Genomic DNA, 7,928 nt, shown 5'->3' on the forward strand with positions numbered 1-7,928 from the left:
AGATAATTTTACAAGTGTCGGCGCTCTCGGACCGAAAATAAGAAGACAACTAAGAAGAAAAAGAGAAAGAAGCTAATAGTGGAAAGTATTCTTCTTCAAAGAAGGAACAAAAATTTTACAAGTGTTGAAAAATTTCCTAAGTCCAAAAAATTTTCTAAGTCCAGAAAATTTTCTAAGTCCCACAAAATGGAACATGATGAAGAAGATACAGAAGTTGAAAATTTTTCTAAGTCCAAAAAATTTTCTAAGTCCAGAAAATTTTCTAAGTCCAAAGTGTTGGAACAATTTCCAAAGGCCCATAGGTTGCACTGAATTTTCCTAAGTTGGCCACAAGTACCCATGAGGTATCGAGAAGGTTCACCCGAAGGACATAATATGTCCCAAAGTACCGATAGAGTACCCACAAATAGCACCGAATGGGCCTAAGTTGGCCAAAAGTACCGATAGAGCACCCACAAGTAGCACTGAGTTGGCCTAAGTTGGCCAAAAGTACCGATAGAGTACCCACAAATAGCACCGAATGGGCCTAAGTTGGCCAAAAGTACCGATAGAGTACCCACAAGAAGCACTGAGTTGGCCTAAGTTGGCCAAAAGTACCGATAGAGCACCCACAAGTAGCACCCAATTGGCCTAAGTTGGCCAAAAGTACCGATAGAGTACCCATAAGCAGCACCCAATTGGCCTAAGTTGGCCAAAAGTACCGATAGAGTACCCACAAATAGCACCGAATGGGCCTAAGTTGGCCAAAAGTACCGATAGAGTACCCACAAGAAGCACTGAGTTGGCCTAAGTTGGCCAAAAGTACCGATAGAGTACCCACAAATAGCACCCAATGGGCCTAAGTTGGCCAAAAGTACCGATAGAGTACCCACAAGAAGCACTGAGTTGGCCTAAGTTGGCCAAAAGTACCGATAGAGTACCCACAAGTAGCACTGAGTTGGCCTAAGTTGGCCAAAAGTACCGATAGAGTACCCACATATAGCACCCCATTGGCCTAAGTTGGCCAAAAGTACCGATAGAGAATCCACAAAGAGCACCCAATTGGCCTAAGTTGGCCAAAAGTACCGCCAAGTAGCACCATAGAGGCCCGAGTAGAGCGAAATGTGGGCCAAATTGAACATTTGAAAATTTTTACAAGTCCAGAAAATTTTCTAAGTCCAGAAAATTTTCTAAGTCCAAAGAGTTGGACAAATTTCCTTAGGCCCAAAGGTTGCACTGAATGTTCCTAAGGTGGCCATCATTACCCATGAAGTATCGCGAAGGTTCACCCGAAAGACACAATATGCCCTAAAGTACCCACAGAGTACCCACAAGTTGCACCCAATTGGCCTAAGTTGGCCAAAAGTACCGACAAGTAGCACCATAGAGGCCCGAGTAGAGCGAAATGTGGGCCAAAGTACCGAGTAGTTGCAACAAATGCCCAAATGGATACCAAAATGTGGTACCAAGCACCTAACTGTTGCAACAAATGCTAGCTTTCTGAGCAAAAGCTGTGGACCAATTTCGTAGAAGAACCGCCTAGGCGAAAAGGCAAAAATCGCCGAAGCTGGCCCGCTCGCAGAGCTCGCGGGCCAGGAGATACTCATAGGGCGATTTACTAGAGTGGGGAACTTGAGAATTTTTGTGTCCGAGACTTTGGGCAACTTCGCGGCCGCCCCCTTAAAGTAAAAGATTTTCTCTGGGTGCCTAAAATTCGCAATTCCCGCAAAGTCGGGAAGACGTTAAAGTTTTTGCCCAAAAAATGGCCATCGATTTAAGGTGATTTTCCAATAAGAAAATGCTTCCTATTTTGAATTTTTTCGAATATTTCCTAAACTAAGCGTCGGAGCACATGGCCGTGGAGAAACTTTTGGTAGCTTTTGGCAAGGGCTATCGGATGAAATAATGCGAAAGGCCATCGGAGCGATATTGGATTAATGCGGGCCCATAAACGTACCTAAGAAGTGAAAATTGGTACCTTGCACGCAGGATGCAAGAAATGCTTGAGTGTTAACCAACATCGGTACCAAGTACCTAGGTTATATCGAGTGCGTAGATGGAAGTCGGTACCGAAGGGAAACCTTCCTAGGCTAGGTGCACGCAAGTGAGTATGGATCGATCAGTAGAAAGATGGGAAGCCATAGGAAACCTTCCTAGGCTAGGTGCACGCAAGTGAGTATGGATCGATCAGTAGAAAGATGGGAAGCCATAGGAAACCTTCCTAGGCTAGGTGCACGCAAGTGAGTATGGATCGATCAGTAGAAAGATGGGAAGCCCAAGGAAACCTTCCTAGGCTAGGTGCACGCAAGTGAGTATGGATCGATCAGTAGAAAGATGGGAAGCCAAAGGAAACCTTCCTAGGCTAGGTGCACGCAAGTGAGTATGGATCGATCAGTAGAAAGATGGGAAGCCCAAGGAAACCTTCCTAGGCTAGGTGCACGCAAGTGAGTATGGATCGATCAGTAGAAAGATGGGAAGCCATAGGAAACCTTCCTAGGCTAGGTGCACGCAAGTGAGTATGGATCGATCAGTAGAAAGATGGGAAGCCATAGGAAACCTTCCTAGGCTAGGTGCACGCAAGTGAGTATGGATCGATCAGTAGAAAGATGGGAAGCCCAAGGAAACCTTCCTAGGCTAGGTGCACGCAAGTGAGTATGGATCGATCAGTAGAAAGATGGGAAGCCATAGGAAACCTTCCTAGGCTAGGTGCACGCAAGTGAGTATGGATCGATCAGTAGAAAGATGGGAAGCCATAGGAAACCTTCCTAGGCTAGGTGCACGCAAGTGAGTATGGATCGATCAGTAGAAAGATGGGAAGCCCAAGGAAACCTTCCTAGGCTAGGTGCACGCAAGTGAGTATGGATCGATCAGTAGAAAGATGGGAAGCCATAGGAAACCTTCCTAGGCTAGGTGCACGCAAGTGAGTATGGATCGATCAGTAGAAAGATGGGAAGCCCAAGGAAACCTTCCTAGGCTAGGTGCACGCAAGTGAGTATGGATCGATCAGTAGAAAGATGGGAAGCCCAAGGAAACCTTCCTAGGCTAGGTGCACGCAAGTGAGTATGGATCGATCAGTAGAAAGATGGGAAGCCATAGGAAACCTTCCTAGGCTAGGTGCACGCAAGTGAGTATGGATCGATCAGTAGAAAGTGGGAAGCCCAAGGAAACCTTCCTAGGCTAGGTGCACGCAAGTGAGTATGGATCGATCAGTAGAAAGATGGGAAGCCATAGGAAACCTTCCTAGGCTAGGTGCACGCAAGTGAGTATGGATCGATCAGTAGAAAGATGGGAAGCCCAAGGAAACCTTCCTAGGCTAGGTGCACGCAAGTGAGTATGGATCGATCAGTAGAAAGATGGGAAGCCATAGGAAACCTTCCTAGGCTAGGTGCACGCAAGTGAGTATGGATCGATCAGTAGAAAGATGGGAAGCCCAAGGAAACCTTCCTAGGCTAGGTGCACGCAAGTGAGTATGGATCGATCAGTAGGAAAGATGGGAAGCCCAAGGAAACCTTCCTAGGCTAGGTGCACGCAAGTGAGTATGGATCGATCAGTAGAAAGTGGGAAGCCCATTACCAAATGCCCTAGTGAAGACCGTAAACGAATATCATGAACCGATAAGGAGCACCAAATGCCCTAGTGAAGACCGTAAACGAATATCATGAACCGAGAAGGAGCACCAAATGCCCTAGTGAAGACCGTAAACGAATATCATGAACCGAGAAGTAGCAACGAATGCCTGAAAAAGTACCAAGTCCTCGGTATAGAGTAACGAGAGTTAACCGCCGTGATGTATGCAATGTGGGCAGCCATTGCATGGGTTCTGGACTTGGTTCGCGAATAACTTTTTTGCTAGACATCGGACAAAGTTGACGTGGAAGAACGAAATGTAGCATTTGATGCCACCTATCCAAAACTTTTTCAAGATTGAAGATCCGATCGATACAGCCTGAGTTATAGGCAAAAGTTGGTGCAAAAACGAGCATTTTTAATGGTGAAAAATCGGTACTCCTCGAATAGCTCCTGTTGGAAGCATCGGACCACATGGTCGTGGAGGAACATATTGTAGCGCGCGGTGTCAAGTATCGACACCCAAAACCGCATGTCCGATGGACGGAAAATGACCAAGTTATAGTGAAAACTTGGTTGCACCAAATTCCCGAAGAAGTGCAACGAGAAGGTGAATGCGATGGTTGTTCGTCGAATAGCTCCGGCCACAGACATGGTAGCGATTAGTGGTGCATGGAAGAAATCTAGCCACAAGTGCCATCTACCCATGGCCAGAAGAAAGTGTGGCCATATCTTGGATACCGGCGGAGCTATGGGGCAAATATGGGCCAAAAATGGTGCAAGTTGGACCAAAAATCCGAAAAAGTACCTAGGTAAATGTGATGGTTGTTCGTCGAATAGCTCCGGCCCACAGACATGGTAGCGATTAGTGGTGCATGGAAGAAATCTAGCCACAAGTGCCATCTACCCATGGCCAGAAGAAAGTGTGGCCATATCTTGGATACCGGCGGAGCTATGGGGCAAATATGGGCCAAAAATGGTGCAAGTTGGACCAAAAATCCGACCAAGTGCGCGAGGCGCTTTCGTGAATAGCTCCGGCCACAGACATGGTAGCGATTAGTGGTGCATGGAAGAAATCTAGCCACAAGTGCCATCTACCCATGGCCAGAAGAAAGTGTGGCCATATCTTGGATACCGGCGGAGCTATGGGGCAAATATGGGCCAAAAATGGTGCAAGTTGGACCAAAAATCCGAAAAAGTACCTAGGTAAATGTGATGGTTGTTCGTCGAATAGCTCCGGCCACAGACATGGTAGCGATTAGTGGTGCATGGAAGAAATCTAGCCACAAGTGCCATCTACCCATGGCCAGAAGAAAGTGTGGCCATATCTTGGATACCGGCGGAGCTATGGGGCAAATATGGGCCAAAAATGGTGCAAGTTGGACCAAAAATCCGACCAAGTGCGCGAGGCGCTTTCGTGAATAGCTCCGGCCACAGACATGGTAGCGATTAGTGGTGCATGGAAGAAATCTAGCCACAAGTGCCATCTACCCATGGCCAGAAGAAAGTGTGGCCATATCTTGGATACCGGCGGAGCTATGGGGCAAATATGGGCCAAAAATGGTGCAAGTTGGACCAAAAATCCGACCAAGTGCGCGAGGCGCTTTCGTGAATAGCTCCGGCCAGAGACATGGTAGCGATTAGTAGTGCATGGAAGAAATCTAGCCACAAGTGCCATCTACCCATGGCCAGAAGAAAGTGTGGCCATATCTTGGATACCGGCGGAGCTATGGGGCAAATACGGGCCAACAATGGTGCCAGGTGGACCAAAAATCCGACCAAGTGCGCGAGGCGCTTTCGTGAATAGCTCCGGCCACAGACATGGTAGCGATTAGTGGTGCATGGAAGAAATCTAGCCACAAGTGCCATCTACCCATGGCCAGAAGAAAGTGTGGCCATATCTTGGATACCGGCGGAGCTATGGGGCAAATATGGGCCAAAAATGGTGCAAGTTGGACCAAAAATCCGAAAAAGTACCTAGGTAAATGCGATGGTTGTTCGTCGAATAGCTCCGGCCACAGACATGGTAGCGATTAGTGGTGCATGGAAGAAATCTAGCCACAAGTGCCATCTACCCATGGCCAGAAGAAAGTGTGGCCATATCTTGGATACCGGCGGAGCTATGGGGCAAATATGGGCCAAAAATGGTGCAAGTTGGACCAAAAATCCGAAAAAGTACCTAGGTAAATGCGATGGTTGTTCGTCGAATAGCTCCGGCCACAGACATGGTAGCGATTAGTGGTGCATGGAAGAAATCTAGCCACAAGTGCCATCTACCCATGGCCAGAAGAAAGTGTGGCCATATCTTGGATACCGGCGGAGCTATGGGGCAAATATGGGCCAAAAATGGTGCAAGTTGGACCAAAAATCCGACCAAGTGCGCGAGGCGCTTTCGTGAATAGCTCCGGCCACAGACATGGTAGCGATTAGTGGTGCATGGAAGAAATCTAGCACAAGTGCCATCTACCCATGGCCAGAAGAAAGTGTGGCCATATCTTGGATACCGGCGGAGCTATGGGGCAAATATGGGCCAAAAATGGTGCAAGTTGGACCAAAAATCCGAAAAAGTACCTAGGTAAATGCGATGGTTGTTCGTCGAATAGCTCCGGCCACAGACATGGTAGCGATTAGTGGTGCATGGAAGAAATCTAGCCACAAGTGCCATCTACCCATGGCCAGAAGAAAGTGTGGCCATATCTTGGATACCGGCGGAGCTATGGGGCAAATATGGGCCAAAAATGGTGCAAGTTGGACCAAAAATCCGACCAAGTGCGCGAGGCGCTTTCGTGAATAGCTCCGGCCACAGACATGGTAGCGATTAGTGGTGCATGGAAGAAATCTAGCCACAAGTGCCATCTACCCATGGCCAGAAGAAAGTGTGGCCATATCTTGGATACCGGCGGAGCTATGGGGCAAATATGGGCCAAAAATGGTGCCAGGTGGACCAAAAATCCGACCAAGTGCGCGAGGCGCTTTCGTGAATAGCTCCGGCCACAGACATGGTAGCGATTAGTGGTGCATGGAAGAAATCTAGCCACAAGTGCCATCTACCCATGGCCAGAAGAAAGTGTGGCCATATCTTGGATACCGGCGGAGCTATGGGGCAAATATGGGCCAAAAATGGTGCAAGTTGGACCAAAAATCCGACCAAGTGCGCGAGGCGCTTTCGTGAATAGCTCCGGCCACAGACATGGTAGCGATTAGTGGTGCATGGAAGAAATTTAGCCACAAGTGCCATCTACCCATGGCCAGAAGAAAGTGTGGCCATATCTTGGATACCGGCGGAGCTATGGGGCAAATACGGGCCAAAAATGGTGCAAGTTGGACCAAAAATCCGAAAAAGTACCTAGGTAAATGCGATGGTTGTTCGTCGAATAGCTCCGGCCACATACATGGTAGCGATTAGTGGTGCATGGAAGAAATCTAGCCACAAGTGCCATCTACCCATGGCCAGAAGAAAGTGTGGCCATATCTTGGATACCGGCGGAGCTATGGGGCAAATATGGGCCAAAAATGGGTAAAATTGTACGGTCCAAAGCCAAGGGTAAATTTTTTTATTCCTCTAATAACTTCTAGCACAGACATTGAATCGGTTGGTGATGTATGGATGAAATGTAGCAAACAGTTGGAACTACCCATAAAATCTTAAAGATTGACGATCCAATGTATAGAACCGGAGTAATGTGCGATACTTGGTGAAAAATCGAGTGAAAAATTAGCTATAAACTGTTTTTGGCCCATAACTCGAATACTAGACATCGGAAGGGGGGGTCGTAGAACGATTTTTTGTTGCCCTATCGATTCCCTATCGAACGAGCAAAAGTTGTTTTTTTGACCAAAAAGGACCCCTACTCTAGTAAAATTGGCCTGATTTTACTAGTCCCCGGTACCCGTACAGGCAAAATGAGCAAAATGCTCAAGTATGAATGGTTTTTGGCCCATAACTCGAATACTAGACGTCGCAGGGGGGTGTCATGGAACAATTTTTGGTAGCCCTTGAAATTATCTATCGAATGACATATACTTGATTTTTGGCCAAAAAGTTCCCTAGACTAGTAAAAATCGCATCATTTTACTAGAGTCGGGTACCCTGGACGAAAAACCGCAATAATTGCGGTTTTTGGCTAATAACTCGAATACTAGACGTCGCAGGGGGGTGTCGTGGAACAATTTTTGGTAGCCCTTGAAATTATCTATCGAATGACATATACTTGATTTTTGGCCAAAAAGTTCCCTAGACTAGTAAAAATCGCATCATTTTACTAGAGTCGGGTACCCTGGACGAAAAAACCGCTATAATTGCGGTTTTTGGCTAATAACTCGAATACTAGACGTCGCAGGGGGGTGTCGTGGAACAATTTTTGGTAGCCCTTGAAATTATC

Source organism: Anopheles funestus (assembly GCF_943734845.2).
Source record: "Anopheles funestus chromosome X unlocalized genomic scaffold, idAnoFuneDA-416_04 X_unloc_53, whole genome shotgun sequence".
NCBI lineage: Eukaryota > Metazoa > Arthropoda > Insecta > Diptera > Culicidae > Anopheles > Anopheles funestus.